The following is a 25806-nucleotide window of genomic DNA, read 5'->3' as shown; positions in this document are numbered from 1 at the left end:
ACCAGGGCAGACTGCTTTTCAGAGATCCTATTTGAGGCCTAAGCCATTCCCTTTTCCTGCACTAATATATCAGGGACCCCTCCTCACACACACACACACACACACACACACACACACACACACACACACACACAGGGCGCTAGAACCAGCCCGAGGCAATTGAGCACCTGTGGGGAAAGGATGCATATTAGAGAGATTAGAAAGTATGATCTAAAGCCTGGTGTGTGCATAGGAAGTTGTGGGGAGAGAACAGGGAAGACTGGAGAAAAGGCTAAAACCTCCAGCAGATAAAGGGACTCAGTGATGAGATTAAAGCAAAGCACCTGCAATCAGCTCAGCTCTGGAGGCACCAGCCTTCTTATCACAACAGAACAGCACCATGGCCATGGCCTTCCTCTCCCATCTGGATCTTCAGGAAAGCCTCCAAACACTCTCTGTTTTGCAGTGGATCCCAGTCTATGTCTTTTTAGGTGAGTGAACCCCAGGGGCTGGAAAGCACAAGGGAACAGATGAAGAAAGAGACCAGGAATCTCCAGATGAGGAGGGCTCCAAAGAGATCATGTGGTTGGTCCCCTCTCTCTGGGAAGGACTGTGCCTCTCCACCCAGAGAGATGGCTACTGTTGAGTCCATTAGATTTCTCTCCTCCCATCTGAGGGGCATGAAGGCCAGGAGTGAGGCTGCAGGTTTCCTGGTTTAAAGATCACCCCAGCCCTCTCTCAGGACTGCCCCCTGTGAACTAGCTGAAAAGAGTCCTATTCGGGGGCAGGGGCAGAGTTGGTGTTACTGGGTAGATGTAAGGTGATTTTCCAGTATAAGACTATGATGAGAGAATTATGGAAAATCTGCGGGCTGCGTGAGTGACTCATTAGAATTTTGAGAAAGGGCCAGTTCTTCAATGGACTCAGAGAATGACAGTCATCAGTGCCGGGCAAGTGGGCTGAGAGCTCGAAGCTTTTCTCAGTCAGAAACCAGGGCTTTGTGAGCAGCCAATTACAGGGGCAAGTTTGGAAACTGGACGTGGAGAAATGTCATCCTGAAGGATGGGACAGCTTAGGAGGCTGCCAAGTCCAATCTGCGGGAGGCTATATGACCCCGTAGAGCAGTGGTTCTTAACTAGGGACCTATAGACCTAGAATGAGGCAGGGAGGGACAATGTTGAATTTGGATGGAAAAAATTACCTGTTTGTTTTCACTAACCTCATATTGAAATGATGAATGTAGGCAGCAAACCACAGAAATACCTGTGAATTTGTCGGTAATAGACATCACAGAGATTTACATTTCACATGCCAGTTGTTGCAGTCATCTCAAAAGTTCATTTATGGGCTTCCCTGGTGGTGCAGTGGTTGAGAGTCTGCCTGCCGATGCAGAGGACACGGGTTCGTGCCCCGGTCTGGGAAGATCCCACATGCCGCGGAGCGGCTGCGCCCGTGAGCCATGGCCGCTGAGCCTGCGCGTCCGGAGCCTGTGCTCCGCAACGGGAGAGGCCACAACAGTGAGAGGCCCGCGTACTGCAAAAAAAAAAAAAAAAAAAAAAAAGTTCATTTATGCTCGTTACCACTTCCAAATTCCAACAGTTATTGGAACTACCATTAGGCGTGGTTATTTAATGCATAAATCAAGAAGCCCATGTTACTGTATGACATTTTTGGCAATATTTTGATAACGGTGTTTTACTATGATGAGTTTCCTTTGTAAGTCTGTGTATTTTATTTTGTGCATTTAAAAATACTATTCAGAAAAGGGCTTCACCAGACTGCCAAAGGGGTCCATGGCCTGGTTCCCAGTAAATGCTCCTTACAGAAAAGTGTTCTTCCTTCCTTCCTCCCTCCCTTCCTCCTTCCTAATTCTTTTCTTCCTTCTTTTTCTCACCCTCTTTCCTTCATTCTTTCTGTCTTGCTCAGAGCCTCCCTCAGCGCTTTTCCTCCTTCCTGAATGATGTTCAGAATCATGGCTGATTACTGAGCACAACTGGGAGTGATGGGGGAAAACGTAGGGAAGAGGGGGAGAGAAAAGGCAGAGAGAGGGACAAGAAGGAGGAAAGAAGCGATGAGAGAAGAATGAAGAGATGGTTTGGGGGAGGTGTGGAATATAAATATTCATGACCCTTGGAATTAGGCAATGCTCCTGAGAGCCCCTCTGAGGCCCAGCTTCCAGTTAAAGGATGGCTCTCCATCTGTCTCTTCTTTTCTGGGCTTGTATTGCCATCTATCTAAACTGTTGCAATATCCTCTTTCCTGGACTTCTATTCTCCACCCTCTCCCATATATTCCACTGCCTACAGCCAGAAGAGTCTTTCAAAGGCATCTTTGATTACAGCCCTCTGCTGCTCAAAAATAGTCAGCGGTTTTCCCTTGCCTTCTTGATGAAGTACAAATGTGTTATTGTGGGCATTCAAGGCCCTGCTCCACTCTCTGCCTCAAACTTTTTTTTTTTTTTTTTTTTGCGGTACGCGGGCCTCTCACTGTTGTGGCCTCTCCCGTTGCGGAGCACAGGCTCCGGACGCGCAGGCTCAGCGGCCATGGCTCACGGGCCCAGCCGCCCTGCGGCATGTGGGATCTTCCCGGACCGGGGCACGAACCCGTGTCCCCTGCATCGGCAGGCGGACTCTCAACCACTGTGCCACCAGGGAAGCCCCCTGCCTCAAACTCTTTACCAGCTCATCCCCCTACTCTTCCCCTAGGTGAAGCTCGTATTCCAGGCAATCTATTCACAGAACAAATAGAATTACCATACGACCCAGCAATCCCACTACTGGGCATATACCCTGAGAAAACCATAATTCAAAAAGAGTCATGTTCCACAATGTTCACTGCAGCTCTATTTACAATAGCCAGGACATGGAAGTAACCTAAGTGTCCATCGACAGATGAATGGGTAAAGAAGATGTGGCACATATATACGATGGAATATTACTCAGCCATAAAAAGAAACGAAACTGAGTTATTTGTAGTGAGCTGGATGGACCTAGAATCTGTCATACAGAGTGAAGTAAGTCAGAAAGAGAAAAACAAATACCATATGCTAACACATATATATGGAATCTAAGAAAAAAAAAGGTCATGAAGAACCTAGGGGTAAGGCGGTAATAAAGACACAGACCTACTAGAGCATGGACTTGAGGATATGGGGAGGGAGAAGGGTAAGCTGTGACAAAGTGAGAGAGTGGCATGGACATATATACACTACCAAACGTAAAGTGGATAGCTAGTGGGAAGCAGCTGCATAGCACAGGGAGATCAGCTCGGTGATTTGTGACCACCTAGAGGGGTGGGATAGGGAGGGTGGGAGGGAGGGAGATGCAAGGGGGAAGAGATATGGGAACATATGTATATGTATAACTGATTCACTTTGTTATAAATCAGAAACTAACACACCATTGTAAAGCAATTATACTCCAATCAAGATGTTTAAAAAAATGCCAAGGTTACTTACTCTCTCACTCCTTCACTTCTGCTCCATTTCCTACACTTAAAAGATTCCCTGGGCTTCCCTGGTGGCGCAGTGGTTGAGAGTCCGCCTGCCGATGCAGAGGACACGGGTTCGTGCCCCGGTCCGGGAAGATCCCACATGCCGCGGAGCGGCTGGGCCCGTGAGCCGTGGCCGCTGGGCCTGCGCGTCCGGAGCCTGTGCTCCACAACAGGAGAGGCCACAACAGTGAGAGGTCCGCGTACCGCAAAAAAAAAAAAAAAAAAAAAAAAAAAGATTCCCTGATCACCCTTCCTGGACTATCCCTGGACAACCCTTCCTTTGAGATACTGCTCAAGTCATACCTTCTCTGCAACATTGTCCTGGCAACCTGAGACTACATTATCTGTGAAAGTCCAGAGCACTTTGGAAAATTCGGTTGCATAGCAGCCTTTATACCCTTTGCCTCCTCTACCCAATAAGCTCCATGAAAACAGGAGCCACGTCTTGTCATTGTTCTATTTCTTGCAAGACCAGGCTTGACACTGTTGATTCTTCCAGATTTCTTCTCCTCAGTAAAGACCTTTAAGTCCACCTCTTGTTCTTTTTTCTCTCTCATGGACATCTTTTTTTTTTTTTTTGTGGGTCTGCCTCGTATCTCTGGTTGCTGATAATACAAAAAATAGAACATACTCTTGGGAGTCAGACAGACCAGGTCTGCCATTAACTTGTTATGTGAGCTTGTGCAAGTAAGTCGTTCACCCTCTACCATTGTAGAACAGAGCTCTCAAGACCATTCTGATAATCAAAGAGGAAAGAAAACCCTCAGTCAATGTTCATTTTCTTTCTGTGATAGAAATTGACATCGGAGCCCAACCACCCCACCTCAGAAGACGTTTGATCAACAGAAGAGTGACTACCACTTCTAAGACAGGCACCTTAGACTCTGATTTCATCGCACCTTCAGGAAGAATAATAAGTAACTAGATCCTAGAAAATGAGGCAGACACTCTGATACCTTCCAAGCATTCCCACAGGCCCTTTCAAGGCATCGTTCACTTCACTACTCCCTCTCCTTCACCCCCTACATCCAGTCAACTGCAAACCCCTGAACATCCTCCCTCCATAGTATCTTTCAAATTGATTTCAGAAGTAGTAGCCTATTTCAGGTTCCCATTGCCTCTCATCTAAGTCACTGCAACTCTTAGCTGACCTCCCTGCCTACCGTTTCTCCTGCTCGCACAGTCATCTCAAATGATCTTACTGATACACAGATATGATCACGCTCTTCCTCTGCTAAGAACCATCACTGGCTTCTCATTCCATTCAGTATGGGACCTGAGCTCCCCTGCTTCCTTCCCAGTGTCATCTCCTGTTCCATGGCTTCCCATGCTCCCTGTACTTTTGCAGGTTATGGTATTACTCACAGACCTTGGACTCTTCCATCTCCAGGCCTTCGTTCGAGCTCTTCCTTGTGCGTGGAAGGCCCTTCCACCACTAATCCGTCTGTCAAAATCCTACTCTTCCTTCAAGATTCAATTTAAATCTTACCTTCTGCATGAAGCCTTTCTAGGTTGCCCGGTAGTAAAGAATGGCCTTCTCCTTTCGTCCCCATATAATGACATTTGAACCCTAACTGTATTGTTCTCACCCTCTAGGATATATCCATTATTTATGGTATCAGTTTTCCCCTCTAGACTATGAGTTTCTGGAAAGCAGGAACTTTATTTTTTACATGTCTTAATATGACTTAAAATTAATTAAGCATACACAAAGTGCTTAAAGTAGCTCTTGGTTCATAATAAAGACACAACAAATGCTACATACTTTTTTTCCCAAAGCTTGAAATGAAGATACATGACCTCTCTGAGCCTCAGTTTCTTCATATGTAAAATGGGGATAATAAAATTATCTACCTCTCAGGGTCGTGAGAAGATTAAATGAGATAATGCACATTAAGTGCTGAACAGAGTGCCTGTTGACAATAAATGCTCTATACAAGGTATCAGTAACCATACTTACATTATTTTCATCGTTTTCATACTTATGCTCTTCACCCTCCTCCTTCCAGGCCCCAAGCCTGCCCCCATTGCTTCTAGCACAGGGATTTCACACGAGGTATGCTCAGTCTATGTTTGCTGAATTACTAAATTATCTTATTTTTACTCCCGCGGGTTCTTACATTTATAGTAATACAGATCCAATAAGTAATCACAAAGCCACAGAAATTCGTCTTTGACAAACCAGCCACGTTCTTGGATTTCTGAAGGCTTTGAGCCAACTGATTAAGACGCCAGGTTTTCACTTTACACTAGAAATGACAGGCTGCCCATAGCCTTACACACTCATGCACACCCTGGAACCTCAGAAGGCCTTTCTTTATTTATTTGGAATAAGGGCATTGGTGGTTTCTTTCCCTGTTACCATTCACCTGCCACTTAGAGAATTTTGAAATCAAACTTCCCTGTGCTACAACTGAATGTAACAAATATATTTATCCTGAGTCATCCTCCTGTGCTTGGCATTATGCTGAAGGCTGTTTTCAAGAAGCTTACTGTCTAGGGCTTCCCTGGCAGCGCAGTGGTTAAGAATCCGCCTGCCAATGCAGGGGACACGGTTCGAGCCCTGGTCCAGGAAGATCCCACATGCCACGGAGCAACTAAGCCCGTGCACCACAACTACTGAGCCTGTGCTCTACAGCCCGCGAGCCACAACTACTGAAGCCCGCGTGCCTAGAGCTCATGCTCCGCAACAAGAGAAGCCACAACAGTGAGAAGTCTGCACACCGCAACGAAGACCCAATGCAGCCAAAAATAAATTTATTAAAAAAAAAGAAGCTTACTGTCTAAAAGGCAAAGGGCCAGACATGTAAGGTGCTAACTACACAAGCAGCAAAATGAAACAGGGCCAAATAGATGCAGAAGTAATGTGCTGTGGGTGTGTAGAGGAGGGAACTCTTCATTCTGACCAGAGAATAAGCAAAGATATCATCAAGGAGGTATCATTTGAGCTAAGCCTTGACGGCTGAGAGAATTTTGATATAGACAGAAAGTTGGAGAGAGGGTAGTCAGAATAAGGGAACAGCATCACCAAAGGCATGGAGAAGTGAAATTGCATGGTGGGTTGAAAGAATGGGGAGTAGACTAAGGTGGTTGGACCCCCGTTTCCCATTCTTCAGCCGTTTGCCTCCCACTTTCTGGTTCTTTCCACAGCTGAGTACCACCTGTGCTATTATTACTTAACATTTTTCCCCAAATTGACTCATTCCTGTAAACTAAATTAATATATTCTTTTTTTAAAAAGTTATTTATTTATTCATTTATTTAATTTTTGGCTGCATTGGGTCTTCGTTGATAGGCGTGGGCTTTCTCTAGTTGCGGCGAGCAGGGGCTACTCTTTGTTGTGGTGCATGGGCTTCTCATTGCAGTGGCTTCTCTTGTTGCAGAGCACGGGCTCTAGGCACACGGGCTTCAGTAGTTGTGGCACGCGGGCTGTAGAGCACAGGCTCAGTAGCTGTGGCGCACGGGCTTAGTTGCTCCACGGCATGTGGGAACTTCCCGGACCAGGGCTTGAACCCGTGTCCCCTGCATCAGCAGGCAGATTCTTAACCACTGCACCACCAGGGAAGCCCCTAAATTAATATATTCTAACAGGAAACTTTATATTACCACCATGAATTCACTTTTATTCACTACACATTAAAATAACTTTCCATCCATGAGCCACTTCAGATCACCCCATGTCCTTACAGTGGTGTGGGTATGATCACCTCATGCTAGATCATAAGGGGTATGAGTGCTGGTGCTGAGAGATGAGGCCAAGAAGGTGTATGTGGCCGGCCCATGGAGGGCCTTAAACACCAGGCTAGGGCTTCCCTGGTGGCGCAGTGGTTGAGAGTCTGCCTGCCGATGCAGGGGACACGGGTTCGTGCCCCGGTCCGGGAAGATCCCACATGCCGCGGAGCGGCTGCGCCCGTGAGCCATGGCCGCTGAGCCTGCGCGTCCGGAGCCACAACAATGAGAGGCCCGCGTACAGAAAAAAAAAAAAAAACCACCAGGCTAACATGTTCAGACTTTATCCTGTCAGCAGTGGGAAAATACTGAAGGCTTCAGAGGAGGCAAACAACATTATGACTGTGCCTTAAAAATATATCTGCGGCATGGAAAATAGACTGGAGGGGAAGAGACCAGCAGGCAAGAATAAACAAAAGCCTGCAGTCCAGACCAGAGCAGATCAAGATCTGGACCACAGCAGTGGCAGTGGAGACAGAGGCAGGAGGATGAATGGGAGAGATTTTTTTTTGGAAAGGGAGAGAAGTTAAAGATAGCTCCAAAATGTTGAAACTGTGACATTTATCCTGAGGCCTGAAATATGAATAGGAGCTAGCCAGGCAACGAGCTGAGGAAAGAGTCTTCCAGGCAAAAGGGACAATATGCACAGAAGCCCGGAGGCTGGGGAACAGAATGAGTTGAAGAAACTGACAGAAGAACAGTATGGTGGCATGCAGAGAACTAGGGGGTGGCCAGGGGCTCCATCACAAAGGACCTTCAGAACCAAGTTTATGAGACTGGACTGGATCCTAAGAGTCATGGGAAGCCATGTGAGTTGTTGAATTATTGAATTACCATTAACCCCCAGAGGTTCTCATATTTATCATTAAGTTTGATCCGTTAAGTAATCACAGAGCCACAGAAATGTCTCTTTGACAAACCAGCCATGTTCTTGGTTATATGCTATAGAAGGACAGAGATTTGCATTTAACATGCTGGCTGCATCATGGCTCAAATCGAAGCAGGTAACCTGTTTAGAAGACATTGGCAGTCGGCTTAGAGAGAGAGAATGGTGGCTTGGACAGGATGGTAGCATGGAGGTGGGGAATAGAATAATTTGAAAGATGTTTGGAGGACAGAACTGACGGGAATTAACAATTGACTAAAGGAAAGCGATAACTAGAGCTCAGTGGTGAAGAGTACAGTCTCTGGAGGAAGAGTGTGAGTTCTCAACTCTGGCTCACCCACTAGCTGGCTGTGTTACCTTAAGTGGTTATTTAACTTTTCTGAACCTGGGTTCCTCATTCACAAAATGAGAATGCTTATTGTCCTAATGGGGCCTTTATGAAGATTTAATAAAATACACATGTAAAATACTTAGTTTTACATGATGAGTGTACAGTAAATGTTGGCTATTACTATATGGGGAAAGTGAGCAAGAAAGATGAATCAGAAATGATTTGAAGAAAGGACCCAGTTAGATTCATATTGGTACCATCTTTAACTTAAGCTAGTAATCATTAGTAATTGGAGGGTGTACAGGTTTACATTTATTTTTTTTAAGTCAAGACCAAGGGTGAAAAAGGATATTACATAATGGTAAAAGGGTCAATTCACCAAGAAGACATACTATCCTAAATGTCTATGCACCTAGCAATAGAGCTTTAAAATATATGAAGTGAAAACTAACAGAACTGGAAAAAAAAAATAGACAAATTAACAATTACATTTGAAGACTTCCTTGAAAACCACAAACAACCAAAACTCACCCAAAATGAAACAGATAACGTGTAACTATTAACTAAATTAAATTTTAATTTTGGAAGGTTATAAACCTTCCAAAACAGAAATCTGAAGACCCAGTTGATTTCAACGGCATATTCTTCCAAACATTTTAAAGATGATATATCACAAATTCTACACAATCTTTTTCAGAAGATAGAAGACGAAAGAACACTTGCCAACTCATTTATGAGGCCAGACCCTGATACGAAAACCAGACAAAACAGTACAAAAAAGAAAACTACAGACCAATATCCCTCATGAATATAAATGCAAAAATCCTCAAAAAAAAATACTAGCAAATCAAACAAATATACCATGACCAAGTGGGCTCTATCCCAGAATGCAAGGGTAAATATTTGAAAATCAATCAACGTAACCTAGCATATTAACCACCTAAGGGAGAAAAAACACACACAATTATATCAATTGATGTAGAAAAAGCATTTGACAAACTTTAATCCATGATAAAATCTCTCAGCAAACTAGGAATAGAAGGCAACTTTCTCAACTTGATAAAGAGCATCTGTAAAAAAAAAAAAAAAACCTGCAGGTAACATCATACTTAATGGTGAAAGACTGAAAGCTTTCTCTCTAAGATGAGGAGCAAAGCAAGTATGTTCACTCTCACCATTTGTATTCAACATCATACTAAAAGTCCTAGCAAGTGCAATAAAGCAAGAAGAAAAAAAAAGAAAGAAAAGCATTCAGATTGAAAAGTAAGAAATACAACTGTCCTAATTCACAGATGACATGATCACCTGTGTAGAAAATCCCATTAAATTAAATACTTTTAAAATCTACTAAAAAAAATCCCTCTAAGGGTGTGGAGAAAAAGGAACCCTCTTGCACTGTTGGTGGGAATGTAAATTGATACAGCCACTGTGGAGAACAGTATGGAGGTTCCTTAAAAAACTACAAATAGAGTTACCATATGATCCAGCAATCACACTCCTGGGCATAAATCCGGAGAAAACCATAATTCAAAAAGACACATGCACCCCAATGTTCATTGCAGCACTATTTACAATAGCCAGGTCATGGAAGCAACCTAACTGTCCATCGACAGATTAATGGATAAAGAGGATGTGGCACATATATACAATGGAATATTACTCAGCCATAAAAAGGAACAAAATTGGGTCATTTGTAGAGATGTGGATGAATCTAGAGACTGTCATACAGAGTGAAGTAAGTCAGAAAGAGAAAAACAAATACCGTATGCTAACACATATATATGGAATCTAAAAAAAAAAAGGTTCTGAAGAACCTAGGGGCAGGACAGGAATAAAGATGCAGACGTAGAGAATGGACTTGAGGACATGGGGAGGGGGAAGGTAAGCTGGGACGAAATGAGAGAGTGGCATGGACATATATACACTACCAAATGTAAAATGGATAGCTAGTGAGAAGCAGACACATAGCACAGGGAGATCAGCTCAGTGCTTTGTGACCACCTAGAGGGGTGGGATAGGGAGGGTGGGAGGGAGACACAAGAGGGAGGGGAGGGGATCTGGGGATATATGTAAATGTATAGCTGATTCACTTTGTTATACAGCAGCAACTAACACACCATTGTAAAGCCATTATACTCCAATAAAGAAGTTGAAAAATAATTAATAATGATTCATATTTAACTTTATCTGAGTTTTCTTCTGAAGCTTACCCAGCAAATTTACTCTCATCTTTTTTAAAAAATAAATTTATTAATTAATTTATTTATTTTTGGCTGTGTTGGGTCTTCGTTTCTGTGCGAGGGCTTTCTCTAGTTGCGGCAGGTGGGGGCCACTCTTCATCGCGGTGCGCAGGCCTCTCACTGTCGCAGCCTCTCTTGTTGCGGAGCACAGGCTCCAGACGCGCAGGCTCAGTAGTTGTGGCTCACGGGCCTAGTTGCTCCGTGGCATGTGGGATCTTCCCAGACCAGGGCTCGAACCCGTGTCCCCTGCATTGGCAGGCATATTCTCAACCACTGCGCCACCAGGGAAGCCCCCTACTCTCATCTTTTATGAGGGTCAGAGGTAGCAAGATTTGTATCCATGGCAATCTTCCCATAAAATTCCTCCCCCTGCTATTTCCTATTTAATTAGTATGCTTACAACAACCACTTCAGCCAGCTCTTGTAAGGGGAATTCAGCCTATCACTAAGGTTTCTTCTACTCCATAACACGACTTTTTTTTAAAATGCCCATTCCATCTTTTTCCTGTCATTTTCATCTAAGCCCAAAATGCTAGAGACAAACCTGCTGGCAGGTAACTCTTGAGTTTCTTCCCCTTCTCTGAAACTTTTATCTACTATGATGTTATCTGGTCAAAGAAGTCATTCCTTTAGCTGGGTATTTTTAAATTCACAATATGTGTACTGAGCCCCTCTTTCTCATGAATGCATATTTTAAAATGGAATTCAACTCCCACTGCTGTAAGATGTACCATGTCTGCACTTCACAGCCTGCTGTGACCCTTTCTTTGCTAACAGAGATGATTTTTTCCCCTTCTGAACTTTTGAGACATTTTGAATGGGACAAAATCGAACAAAGTAAAGCAGTTTCTAATATGTGTTTTCTTCTCAGCATCAAACAGCCCGTACACTGCAGGCCGCCCCTCTCCACTGGAATGTGCTGACAGAGCAGTTCCACAAAGGAAGGAGGGCTGAGCTTTCAGAAAGGACTTCCTGAGGTCCCAGAACGGGGATGTAAGCCACCGGCCCAAGATGCTGTTTCCTTCCAATTGCCAAGTAGTGCTGTCCTTTGACCCCAGCTGAGGACCTACTCTGAGAACGTCATGGTTCTGCTGTCCTCAGTTAAGATCTCAGCCACCAAGGGGACCCAGATCCAGGGACTCAGAGGTCCTCCCGGACCACAGCAGAGCTAGGAGGGGGTTAGGGGGTCGGGGGGGATGAGGAGAGAAGAGTCTCACACCGGCCTCAACCTGCTCCTTCACTACAGAGCAGAGATCGGGGTTATGAGAGGTGTATTAAACTTGAAGGGAACTGAAGGGCATGAACCCTTTGCGTCCCCTCAGGAGCTATTCCTATTCTTCTTATACCCTACTTTCTGGTGTTCACTAAGTTCGGCATGCTGTCCGTGCTCGCCTTAGCCTGGCTCTCCTATGACGAACACCCACAGTCAAGGTAAGAAACAGGGGAAGAGTGGTGGTCCCTGTCTGTACCAAGGATGGAACCACAGGGCTGGGGTGGGGGTGGAAGGAGAGAGTGAGAGAGACAGAGGGAGAAGAGGTGGGGAGAGGAAAGAAGAGGAAAGGGAAAGGAAAGGAGGTCAGGGAGGCGAAGCGAAGGAGAGAGGGAGAGGAGCACAGGAAGGTAGAGGGAAGGGGTGGGAGACAGGAGGGCAAAGCTCAGCAAGTAACAGAGGTCTCTGCCAGGATGCCCAGGAAGAATTGAGGCTGGTTTCTGGGTGGGTGCTCCCAGCCTCCTGCTATTTCCCTCCCACCTTTCTGACTGCTCCAGAGGAGCAGGGGCTTCCTGTGTCTCCTTGAGGGTTGGATTCAGGGACAGTACCTATAGCTCTGTGCCCGATATGGAAATGTGAGAAAGAGGCCCCTCTAGTGACCTGAATGTTTTAGGAAGAACCCTCCACCTCCAGGAGAAGTAGAGGGATTGGCAAGATCTCACCCAGTCTTTCCTTCCCTTCTGTACCTGCAGGTGGTAGGCGTTCAACTTGGGTACGAAACTGGACCCTCTGGAAGTATTTCCAAATTTCTTCCCAGTAAAGATGACTACGCTTCCTCTGGGTGCCCTCAGTCCCTGTTGCCCAGACACTCCCTCCCCATTCAGCCCTATGTTTTCAAAGGCTTTGGTGGCCAGCAGTGGACATCAAGGCCCAGAGGCATAATGCAGGGCAGGGACCCAAGATGGATGGGCAGGTGGGGAGACAAATGGATAGCACCTTGCCTCAGAGTGGCAGACCCAGGTCAGCCTCTCTGAGCATCATAACCCCTGGCAATCATGTGACAGTGAAGACATCCCAGTGAATAGGGATTTGGAGCTCCCCAAGGGAAACACAGGCTACCTACCGGGATCTGAGTCCACATGTCCTCTCTTCCTTCTATCCACTACTCTGATTCAATCTCCCTCTAACAGCTGGTGAAGACTCATGACCTCTGTCCCAAACACAACTATATCATTGCCAACCACCCCCATGGCATTCTCTCTTATGGTGTCTTCATCATCTTTCCCACTGAGGCCACTGGCTTTGCTCGGATTTTCCCAGCCATCACTCCTTATGTAGGGACCTTGGAAGAGATCTTCTGGATCCCAATTGTGCAAGATTATGTGATGTCAATGGGTGAGTACAAGAAATCATTCCATTCTCTGACCTACCTCAGGGCTCCAACTTCTATAAGCCTTGACAGTCAGTCCAGTTCTCACTCCCTGCTGGAAGAGGACTTAGTAGAAAATGAGTCCAGAACACACTGAGCCAGTAACAGGAATATGTGGCCAAGCCTCAGGTTCTGTCCAAGATCTGGGAGGTGGGGTTTGGTTAGGCAGCAGGATAAGTTATAGGCATTCATAAGAGTTGCCAAGGATCCTTTCAGAAGAGGAAGCAGAAGCCTGGAGTTCAGGATCAAAGCCAAAGTGGAAAGCAAAAGCCAAATATCAAAACCAAATATAGGGCTTCCCTGGTGGCGCAGTGGTTGAGAGTCCGCCTGCCGATGCAGGGGACACGCGTTCGTGCCCCAGTCCGGGAAGATCCCACATGCTGCGAAGCGGCTGGGCCCATGAGCCATGGCCACTGAGCCTGCGCGTCCGGAGTCTGTGCTCTGCAACGGGAGAGGCCACAACAGTGAGAGGCCCGCGTACTGCAAAAAAAAAAAAAAAAAAAAAAAAAAAAAAAAAATAAGGAAAATGAGGCATGAATGGTACAGCTCAGATGAACTTTGCCTGACTCTTGGGGATGTCAACTGGCTTCTTTTGGCCAGTCATTTATGTAGCAGTTCTCATCTCAGGGCGTCTCAAAGACACTTTCAAGTCTTTCATACTAGCTGGTACCCTCCTGGCTCATGACCCTCATCTCCTGAGAACCCCTTTGAACTTGCGTAAGACATCAAGGGATAAAGGATAGGCATCCGTCAGAATCCAGGACAACTTCCCCATGCCAGGCTTCAAGCCGGGGTACTGTGCCAAATGTCCTTCTCTTTGGATGAATATCCATCCTTCTTGACACCAGAAAACAACTGAAGCCAAACATTAAAAGGTAAGATACATTGATATCTGGAGGGGCCAGGTGGCACCACTAGAGTCCCAGAGGATGGTTCTGCTCCCCTCTGAGGTTGGTATGAACCTGGGTCTCAAGGACTGTGGCCTGGAGCCAATGTCTTCCATCCCAGGAGAGAACAGAAGGTGAGCACAGGGCAGAGTTGGGAAGCAGAGGTGAGGAAAGACTCTGTGACTGTTGTAGAGCAGCAAGATGTCATTCCATGGTTCATCTACATTTCAATTTGGCTTGGACAGGATCCTGGGTCTGCCTACTCTCCAGAACCCGCAGCCACTGGCTTCCCTTTGCCGGGTTGCTCTAAGGAGGAAGCAGGATGGTGGTGGCTATTCCTCATTACTCCTAGGGAAGAGAACTCTGGAGAGCCTCAATTGCCATCAGCCTGGGGAGAGTGGAAGACAGCTGTGGTTCCTGGGTAGAGAAGGAAGGGATGGGCTTAAATACTATAGAGCTAAGAGAAAGTAGGCAGAAGAACTCAATGTAGCCCCAACTGTAGTAGCACAGAGCTGCAAGGCAAGCAGCTGACCCTAAGGACCAACCTCAGGGCTAACCCAGGATGTGGAGGTTAAAGACAGAAGAGTGGAAACAAGCACAGTCAGGTGACAGAAGAACTGTCTCCAGCAGGAAGACCCTGGAGGAACCCCTTACCCCGTCCTCAAGCACCAAGTTTGTTATACCCCTTGACTCTTTGGTTTCACAGGTGTGTGCCCAGTGAGTGAGTTGGCCTTGAAGTATTTGCTGACCAAGAAAGGCTCGGGCAATGCTGTGGTTATTGTGGAGGGTGGAGCTGCTGAAGCCCTTTTGTGCCACGCAGGAGCCTCTACCATCCTCCTTAAACAGCATAAAGGTTTTGTGAGGTTGGCACTGAAGACAGGGTGGGTCCCTAGGTTCTGGTGCCCTATCATCAGGGTGCCATAGGTCCTCTGTAGCACCTGTCCAGAATGGTGCCCTTCCTTGGAAACCTGTTAGAGTGGGTTCCCTCTTCATTCTGACTGCTTCTCTCTACTCGCTCACACTGTGCCTTAAGGGTGTTTGGGCCTCCAGACACATTCTGGTGGGTACTTTTAAAGCTTGAAGTTAGAGAAAAAACAGTAAAAGACCTTTACCTTCTGCCCATTAGCCTGGTAGGCTGGGGGTCTGGGGAAGTGGGGCTTCAGTCTATATCAACCCATGAACTGCGAGGCCCAGAGAACTTACCCAGGGCAAGGAAGGCACTGGGCTTGATGCTGTGAGGATTGCAAACATGCAAAAGACATGGATACTGCCCCCAAAGAGCATATAATCTAGTTTGAGAAATAGAATGCATTCATTCCACAGTTACTGAACAGCTACTGTGTGTCAGGCATAGTACTAGGCATTAAGGATATAAAAATAGATAAGACCTGGTCCTTGCCTTTAAGGAACTCAGAGTCCAATGGAAGACAGACATATTCACATATAATTACAAAATATTTCCAGAAGCCAGCCACTTACCAGCTCAACTATCGCCCCCTGGTTTACCACCCCATCGTCTCTCCCCTGGATTATTACAACAGTCTCCTAAGTGCTCTCTCTGCTTCTACCCTTGCCTCCCTCACATCCAAGAGTCTATTCTCAACCGTGACCAGGATGATCCTATTCAGCGTGAGTCAGATCATGTCACTACTCCAAATGCTCCAGTGGCTCCCATTTCACACCGAGCAAAACCAAAGTCTTTACAAGGGCCTGCAAGACCCTAAATTATCTTGCCACGTCGCTGATCTCATCAGCCACTGCCCTCCCCCTTGCTCACTCCATTAGAGCTACACTGGCTTCCTTGCTGTCCCTCAAACAAGCCACACGCTCCTCCCTTAGGGCCTTTGTTCTACCTGTCCCCTCTGTCTGGGACATTATTCCTGCAAATAACTCTTTGGCTTATTCCTTTACCTCCTCCAGGTCCTTGCTCAAATGTCTCTTCTCAATAAGGTCTATCCTGACCATCCTGCTGGATCTTTTTCCCATTGCGCTTATCATCTCCTCATAAGTCATCAATTTTATTTCTTTACATATATGGTTTTCTATTTGTTCATTATTATTGTTTATTGTCTGTCTTCTCTCAATAAAAGGTAAGCTCCATGAGGACAGAGATTTTTTTTTAATCCATTGTGTTCACTGATGTGTCCCCAGGGCTTAAAAAAGTGCTGGCACGAAGAGGTGGTAGGAGATCGAGAAGATGGCGGAAGAGTAAGACGCGGAGATCACCTTCCTCCCCACAGATACACCAGAAATACATCTACACGTGGAATAACTCCTACAGAACACCTACTGAACGCTGGCAGAAGACCTCAGACCTCCCAAAAGGCAAGAAACTCCCCACGTACCTGGGTAGGGCAAAAGAGAAAAGAATAAACCGAGACAAAAGAATAGGGACGGGAGAGCGCAGGGGGAGGACTGGGGTTGGCGGCGTGAGCACAGCCTGCAGGGGGTTGGTGCACCATGGCTGGCAGGGAGGGAGTCCGGGGAAAAGTCTGGACCTGCCGAAGAGGCAAGAGACTTTTTCTTCCCTCTTTGTTTCCTGGTGCGCGAGGAGAGGGGATTGGGAATGCTGCTTGGAGGAGCTCCAGAGACGGGCGCGAGCCGCAGCTGACGGCACACACCCCAGAGACGGGCATGAGATGCTGAGGCTGCTGCTGCCGCCACCGGGAGGCCTGTGTGCGAGCGCGGGTCGCTGTCCGCACCTCCCTTCCGGGGAGCCTGTGCAGCCCGCCAATGCCGGGGTCCCGGGATCCAGGAACAACTTCCCCGGCAGGGCGCACGGCGTGCCTCGTGCTGGTGCGGCATCCCGACGGCCTCTGCCATCACAGGCTTGCCCCGCATCCGCGCCCCTCCCTCCCCCCGGCCTGGGTGAGCCAGAGTCCCCGAGGCAGCTGCTCCTTTGACCCCGTCCTGTCTGAGCGAAGAACAGACGCCTTCCAGCGACCTACACGCAGAGGCACGGCCAAATCCAAAGCTGAGCCCCAGGAGCTGTGCGAACAAAGAAGAGAAAGGGAAATCCCTCCCAGCAACCTCAGAAGCAGCGGATTAAAGCTCCACAATCAACTTGATGTACCCTGCATCTGTGGAATACATGAATAGACAACGAATCATACCAAATTGAGGAGGTGGACTTTGAGAGCAAGATTTACTATTTTTTCCCCTTTTCCTATTTTTGTGAGTGTGTATGTGTATACTTCGGTGTGAGAGTTTGTCTGTATAGCTTTGCTGTCACCATTTGTACTAGGGTTCTATCCGTCCGTTTTTTTTTTTCTTTTTAAAAAAATTTTTTTCTTAATAATTATTTTTTATTTTAATAACTTTATTTTATCTTTATTTTATTTTATCCTCTTTCTTTCTTTTCTTTGTTTCTTACTTGCTTCCCTCCTTCCTTCCTTCCTTCCTTCCTTCCATCCTTTCTTTCTTTGTTTCCTTCTTTCCTTTCCTTCTTTCTTTCTTTCTTTCTACTTTTTCTCCCTTTTATTCTGAGACATGTGGATGAAAGGCTCTTGGTGCTGCAGCCAGGAGTCAGTGCTGTGCCTCTGAGGTGGGAGAGCCAACTTCAGGACACCAGTCCACAAGAGACCTCCCAGCTCCACATAATATCAAACGGCAAAAATCTCCCAGAGATCTCCATCTCAACACCAGCACCCAGCTTCACTCAACGACCAGCAACCTACAGTGCTGGACACCCTATGCCAAACTAGAAAGACAGGAACACAACCCCACCCATTAGCATACAGGCTGCCTAAAATAATAATAAGTCCACAGACACCCCAAAACACACCACCAGACATGGACCTGCCCACCAGAAAGACAAGATCCAGCCTCATCCACCAGAACACAGGCACTAGTCCCCTCCACCAGGAAGCCTACACAACCCACTGAAACAACTTTAGCCACTGGGGACAGACACCAAAAACAACGGGAACTACTAACTTGCATCCTGCAAAAAGGAGACCCCAAACACAGAAAGATAGCAAAATGAGAAGACAGAAAAACATACAGCAGTTGAAGGAGCAAGATAAAAAACCCACCAGACCTAAGAAATGAAGAGGAAATAGGCAGTATACCTGGAAAAGAATTCAGAATAATGATAGTAAAGACGATCCAAAATCTTGGAAATAGAATAGAGAAAATGCAAGAAACATTTAACAAGGACCTAAAAGAACTAAAGATGAAACAAGCAATGATGAACAACACAATAAATGAAATGAAGAATACTCTAAATGGGATCAATAGCAGAATAACTGAGGCAGAAGAACAGATAAGTGACCTGAAAGATAAAATAGTGGAAATAACTACTGCAGAGCAGAATAAAGAAAAAAGAATGAAAAGAACTGAGGACAGTCTCAGAGACTTCTGGGACAACATTAAACGCACCAACATTCGAATTATAGGGGTTCCAGAAGAAGAAGAGGAAAAGAAAGGGACTGAGAAAATATTTGAAGAGATTATAGCTGAAAACTTCCCTAATATGGGAAAGGAAATAGTTAATCAGGTCCAGGAAGCACAGAGAGTCCCATACAGGGTAAATCCAAGGAGAAACACGCCAAGACACATATTAATCAAACTGTCAAAAATTAAACACAAAGAAAATATATTAAAAGCAGCAAGGGAAAAAACAACAAATAACACACAAGGGAATCCCCATAAGGTTAACAGCTGATCTTTCAGCAGAAACTCTGCAAGCCAGAAGGGAGTGGCAGGACATATTGAAAGTGCTGAAAGGGAAAAACCTACAACCAAGATTACTCTACCCAGCAAGGATCTCATTCAGATTTCATGGAGAAATTAAAACCTTTACAGACAAGCAAAAGCTGAGAGAGTTCAGCACCACCAAACCAGCTTTACAACAACTGCTAAAGGAACTTCTCTAGGCAACAAACACAAGAGAAGGAAAAGACCTACAATAACAAACCCAAAACAATTAAGAAAATGGGAATAGGAACATACATATTGATAATTACCTTAAATGTAAATGGATTAAATGCTCCCACCAAAAGACACAGACTGGTTGAATGGATACAAAAACAAGACCCATATATATGCTGTCTACAAGAGACCCACTTCAGACCTAGAGACACATGCAGACTGAAAGTGAGGGGATGGAAAAAGATATTCCATGCAAATGGAAACCAAAAGAAAGCTGGAGTAGCAATTCTCATATCAGACAAAATAGATTTTAAAATAAAGACTATTAGAAGAGACAAAGAAGGACACTACATAATGATCAAGGGACCGATCCAAGAAGAAGATATAACAATTGTAAATATTTATGCACCCAACATAGGAGCACCTCAATACATAAGGCAAATACTAACAGCCATAAAAGGGGAAATCGACAGTAACACATTCATAGTAGGGGACTTTAACACCCCACTTTCACCAATGGAAAGATCGTCCAAAATGAAAATAAATAAGGAAACACAAGCTTTAAATGATACATTAAACAAGATGGACTTAATTGATATTTATAGGACATTCCATCCAAAAACAACAGAATACACTTTTTTCTCAAGTGCTCAGGGAACATTCTCCAGGATAGATCATATCTTGGGTCACAAGTCAAGCCTTGGTAAATTTAAGAAAATTGAAATTGTGTCAAGTATCTTTTCCAACCACAATGCTATGAGACTAGATATCAATTACAGGAAAAGATCTGTAAAACATACAAACACATAGAGGCTAAACAATACACTACTTAATAACGAAGTGATCACTGAAGAAATCAAAGAGGAAATCAAAAAATACCTAGAAACAAATGACATTGGAGACACGATGACCCAAAACCTATGGGATGCAGCAAAAGCAGTTCCAAGAGCAAAGTTTATAGCAGTACAGTCCTACCTTAAAAAACAAGAAACATCTCAAATAAACAACCTAAACTTACACCTAAAGCAATTAGAGAAAGAAGAACAAAACAACCCAAAGTTAGCAGAAGGAAAGAAATCATAAAGATCAGATCAGAAATAGATGAAAAAGAAATGAAGGAAATGATAGCAAAGATTAATAAAACTAAAAGCTGGTTCTTTGAGAATATAAACAAAATTGATAAACCATTAGCCAGACTCATCAAGAAAAAAAGGGAGAAGACTCAAATCAATAGAATTAGAAATGAAAAAGGAGAAGTAACAACTGACACTGCAGAAATACAAAAGATCATGAGAGATTACTACAAGCAACTATACGCCAATAAAATGGACAACCTGGAAGAAATGGACAAATTCTTAGAAATGCACAACCTGCCAAGACTGAATCAGGAAGAAATAGAAAATATGAACAGACCAATCACAAGTAATGAAATTGAAACTGTGATTAAAAATCTTCCAACAAATAAAAGCCAAGGACCACATGGCTTCACAGGCGAATTCTGTCCAACATTTAGAGAAGAGCTAACACCTATCCTTCTCAAACTCCTCCAAAATATAGCAGAGGGAGGAACACGCCCAAACTCATTCTACGAGGCCACTATCACCTTGATACCAAAACCAGACAAGGATGTCACAAAGAAAGAAAACTACAGGCCAATATCACTGATGAACATAGATGCAAAAATCCTCAACAAAATACTAGCAAACAGAATCCAACAGCACGTTAAAAGGATCGTACACCATGATCAAGTGGGATTTATTCCAGGAATGCAAGGATTCTTCAAAATACGCAAATCAATCAATGTGATAAACCATATTAACAAATTGAAGGAGAAAAACCATATGATCATCTCAATAGATGTAGAGAAAGCTTTCGACAAAATTCAACACCCATTTATGATAAAAACCCTGCAGAAAGTAGGCATAGAGGGAACTTTCCTCAACATAATAAAGGCCATATATGACAAACCCACAGCCAACATCATCCTCAATGGTGAAAAACTGAAAGCATTTCCACTAAGATCAGGAACAAGGCAAGGTTGCCCACTCTCACCACTCTTATTCAACATAGTTTTGGAAGTTTTAGCCACAGCAATCAGAGAAGAAAAGGAAATAAAAGGAATCCAAATTGGAAAAGAAGAAGTAAAGCTGTCACTGTTTGCAGATGACATGATACTGTACACAGAGAATCCTAAAGAGGCTACCAGAAAACTACTAGAGCTAATCAATAATTTTGGTAAAGTAGCAGGATACAAAACTAATGCACAGAAATTTCTGGCATTCCTATACAGTAATGATGAAAAATCTGAAAGTGAAATCAAGAAAACACTCCCATTTACCACTGCAAAAAAAAGAATAAAATACCTAGGGATAAACCTACCTAAGGAGACAAAACACCTGTATGAAGAAAATAATAAGACACTTATGAAAGAAATTAAAGATGATACAAATAGGTGGAGAGATATACCATGTTCTTGGATTGGATTAATCAACATTGTGAAAGTGACTCTACTACCCAAAGCAATCTACAGATTCAATGCAATCCCTATCAAACTACCAATGGCATTTTTCACAGAACTAGAACAAAAAAATTCACAATTTGTATGGAAACACAAAAGACCCAGAATAGCTAAAGCAATCTTGAGAACGAAAAACAGAGCTGGAGGAATCAGGCTCCCTGACTTCAGACTATACTACAAAGCTACAGTAACCAAGACAGTATGGTACTGGCACAAAAACAGAAATATAGATCAATGGAACAGGATAGAAAGCCCAGAGATAAACCCATGCACATATGGTCACCTTATCTTTGAAAAAGGAGGCAGGAATGTACAGTGGAGAAAGGACGGCCTCTTCAATAAGTGGTGCTGGGAAAACTGGACAGGTACATGTAAAAGTATGAGATTAGATGACTCCCTAACACCATACACAAAAATAAGCTCAAAATGCATTAAAGACCTAAATGTAAGGCCAGAAACTATCAAACTCTTAGAGGAAAACATAGGCAGAACACTCTATGACATAAATCACAGCGAGATCCTTTTTGATCCACCTCCCAGAGAAATGGAAATAAAAACAAAAGTAAACAAATGGGACCTAATGAAACTTCAAAGCTTTTGCACAGCAAAGGAAACCATAAACAAGACCAAAAGACAACCCTCAGAATGGGAGAAAATATTTGCAAATGAAGCAACTGACAAAGGATTTATCTCCAATATTTACAAGCAGCTCATGCAGCTCAATAACAAAAAAACAAACAACCCAATCCAAAAATGGGCAGAAGACCTAAATAGACATTTCTCCAAAGAAGATATACAGACTTCCAACAAACACTTGAAAGAATGCTCAACATCATTAATCATTAGAGAAATGCAAATCAAAACTACAATGAGATATCCTCTCACACCGGTCAGAATGGCCATCATCAAAAAATCTAGAAACAATAAATGCTGGAGAGGGTGCGGAGAAAAGGGAACACTCTTGCACTGCTGGTGGGAATGTGAACTGGTACAGCCACTATGGAGAACAGTATGGAGGTTCCTTAAAAAACTACAAATAGAACTACCATATGACCCAGCAATTCCACTACTGGGCATATACCCTGAGAAAACCATAATTCAAAAAGAGTCATGTACCAAAATGTTCATTGCAGCTCTATTTACAATAGCCCAGAGATGGAAGCAACCTAAGTGTCCACCATCGCATGAATGGATAAAGAAGATGTGGCACATATATACAACGGAATATTACTCAGCCATAAAAAGAAACGAAATTGAGCTATTTGTAATGAGGTGGATGGACCTAGAGTCTGTCATACAGAGTGAAGTAAGTCAGAAAGAGAAAGACAAATACCGTATGCTAACATATATATATGGAATTTAAGGAAAAAAATGTCATAAAGAACCGGGGTTAAGACAGAAATAAAGACACAGACCTACTAGAGAATGGACTTGAGGATATGGGGAGGGGGAAGGGTAAGCTATGACAAAGCGAGAGGGTGGCATGGACATATATACACTACCAAACGTAAGGTAGATAGCTAGTGGGAAGCAGCTGCATAGCACAGGGAGATCAGCTCGGTGCTTTGTGACCACCTAGAGAGGTGGGATAGGGAGGGTAGGAGGGAGGGAGACGTAAGAGGGAAGAGAGATGGGAACATATGTATATATATAACTGATTCACTTTGTTATAAAGCAGAAACTAGCACACCATTGTAAAGCAATTATACTCCAATAAAGATGTAAAAAAAAAAAAGAATAAGAGGTGGTAGTGTTCTTCCTCAAAAAAAAAGAAAAAGTGGTGGCACATAGAAAGAACTCAATACATATTTGTTGAATGAAAGATGTGCCATAATGGACATATGTATAAAGCACTATGGGAGCACCAACTGATGGAAAGCCTTCCACCCAAAGTAGAGGTTTCATAGGTGGGTAACATCTGAACTGTGAATTGAAATATTAGTAGGCATTACCAGTTAGACCAAAAGGGAGAAAAACTCAGGCATTCAGTGAGGTCCTATGATGACATGTCTGCCACTATGCCAGTCCCTGGGGTTCAAAGATGAATAAGACATAGTTCCCCCTTTTGATTAGCTTGCTGTCTACTGGGAGTCAGCCAGGCAAGGTGAGGACTGTAGTACAGAGTTGGGGTAGTGTTAGTGTAGGAAAGAGGTAAGCACCAGATGAGGGAGGTGGGAGTGGGAGGAAATGGAGGGGCTCAAAGAACTGGAGGTGGTTCAGGGGATGAAATTGGAGCTGAGTAGTGAAGGGGGAAATAGAATTAGTCACGTGAAGACAGAGGGAAGGCATTTATAGCAGAAGGAGCAAGATGTACAAAGGCGCATAGACAAGCAAGAACGTAGCACACTTAGTATGGCTAGGCAGATGCTGACGAAGGGCTGAGGAGAGGGGAAGCTAGCCAGGTAGGCAAGGCTAGAGCACAAAGGCCTTGCTAAGCAGCGTGGCACAAAGTGAGGAGCTCTGGAAGAGTTTTAAAGAGAAGAGTGACATGTCCAGATACACAGTTTAGGAAGATCACTCTGGATGCTGGGTACAATAAGGGCTATTAGATTTCCTGAGATTACTTTCCTCCCATCACAAGACAAGGTGCAGCAACTCCCCTCAAAGGGTTCACTTGTGGGAGGTGGGTGTGGAGCATAGCAAGAATGAGACACAAGGCTGGAGATGCTTGGGTTCTTGGACTCTTGTCCTATAATGGGGAGATTGCAGAGGTTTCCTACCTTGGAGAGGGTTTCACTGCGGGGAGCTTCCTGGGAGAACTCACACTCCTGCACGTCTCTTTGCAGATCATACCTTGTTTCCTCCTATTCCTTTAGAGAGAATGAGGTTCACAATCAAGAGACCTTCACTGAGGGCACGTGGCTAAGGTTCTTCCAAATAAACCTTGCAGGACAGAATCAAAAAAAACCCTGAGACTAAGTTTCTGTACCTTCCACGGCTGGGGCCTCACTCGAGGATCCTGGGGCTTCTTGCCTTTCAATCGGCCCATTACCACTGTTGTTAAGTTTTTCAGCATCTTTGGACCACTCTGGTTCTTGATTCCCCCCATTCGGGTCATCCCTCAAGTCTCAGGGGACCCGGCACACAGCTGGGACAGGCAATGGGAATTCCAGTGGCCGTGGTTGAGGGCAGGGTGGGGAGGACAACTAAACAGATCAGAGTTGTGGCCATTCACGGGAGGGACACAGTTCAGCAGCTGCCATGAGGGCATCATTACTCGCATACATTCCTTCAGCACTCTCTGAGTTTACTCTCATTCTCTTAAGCATGCACGAGATTAGGTATTTGGAGAACATGGGACAGTATGGGGTTGGAGCAGAGGGAAAGAACAAAGGAAGGGGAGGGGACCCAGATACTGAGTTTCAGTATGTGGCTCCCTCTGAGGAATGGGTAATTTGAGTTGGGTGGGGGGAAAGGTCTGATGCTTGTCCCTCCTCCTTCCCCACAGTTGGGGAGCCCCTGCCAATTCCCAAGATTAAGAAGCCAAACAAAAAGACGGTGGACAAGTACCACGCACTCTACATCAGGACCCTGTGCAAGCTGTTTGACAAAGTACAGTATGGCCTCACTGAGACCCAGGAGCTGACAATCATATAACAGGAGCTGGATTTCCCCATTATTGAACCCCCAACGCATTAAGGGATCCAAGTAGGGCCACATGGAAAGTAGAATCTGGGGAGAGGGGGAGATCTCAGGGTTGAGTGAGGAGGCCAACCAAGCCAGAAAGTACTTAATGAGTCCAGCTTACAGGAAGGAACCAGAGGGATGGAGAAGAGTGGGCAACAACCCAGTTTAGTAAGCAGAGTCTTGTGAGTCCACAGATATTTTCTGCCTCCCTGACTCCAGCCAACTCTGATCAGAGGAATGAGAAGTTAAAGAACACCATGCCCTTTCCTCCTGAGCCTTAGTGACACCATCACTATTTAGGTTGAAGCTTAGAAGCCTTGTTGAGAACAAGGATGGTTTGTTTCCTCCTAGGCCCTTGGCCCTTGCCTTACAATTTGGGGGCCACCACAAGGTAAACCAGGGACCTGAGCTATGCTTTCCTGATCCAAAGCAGACACGACTCCCTCAGCTGTGTTACAGTTCTACACTGCCAAAAACTTTATTAAAAATAATTATGCCATTTCTTCTATAAAAATAAAGCTCTAGGGGCTTCCCCAGTGGCTCAGTGGTTGAGAGTCCGCCTGCCGATGCAGGGGACATGGGTTTGTGCCCCGGTCCGGGAGGATC

The 25806-nt window shown here is 44.7% G+C and overlaps 1 pseudogene; it reads left to right on the top strand.

Annotated features, from left to right (window-relative positions):
- Positions 1-379: 379 nt before the first annotated feature.
- Positions 380-25170, top strand: LOC132513885 (diacylglycerol O-acyltransferase 2-like protein 6; annotated as a pseudogene).
- Positions 25171-25806: the final 636 nt, after the last annotated feature.

Source organism: Lagenorhynchus albirostris, chromosome X (assembly GCF_949774975.1).
Source record: "Lagenorhynchus albirostris chromosome X, mLagAlb1.1, whole genome shotgun sequence".
NCBI lineage: Eukaryota > Metazoa > Chordata > Mammalia > Artiodactyla > Delphinidae > Lagenorhynchus > Lagenorhynchus albirostris.
The sequence above is the reverse complement of the archived record's forward strand: the minus strand, read 5'-3'. Positions and strand labels throughout refer to the sequence as shown.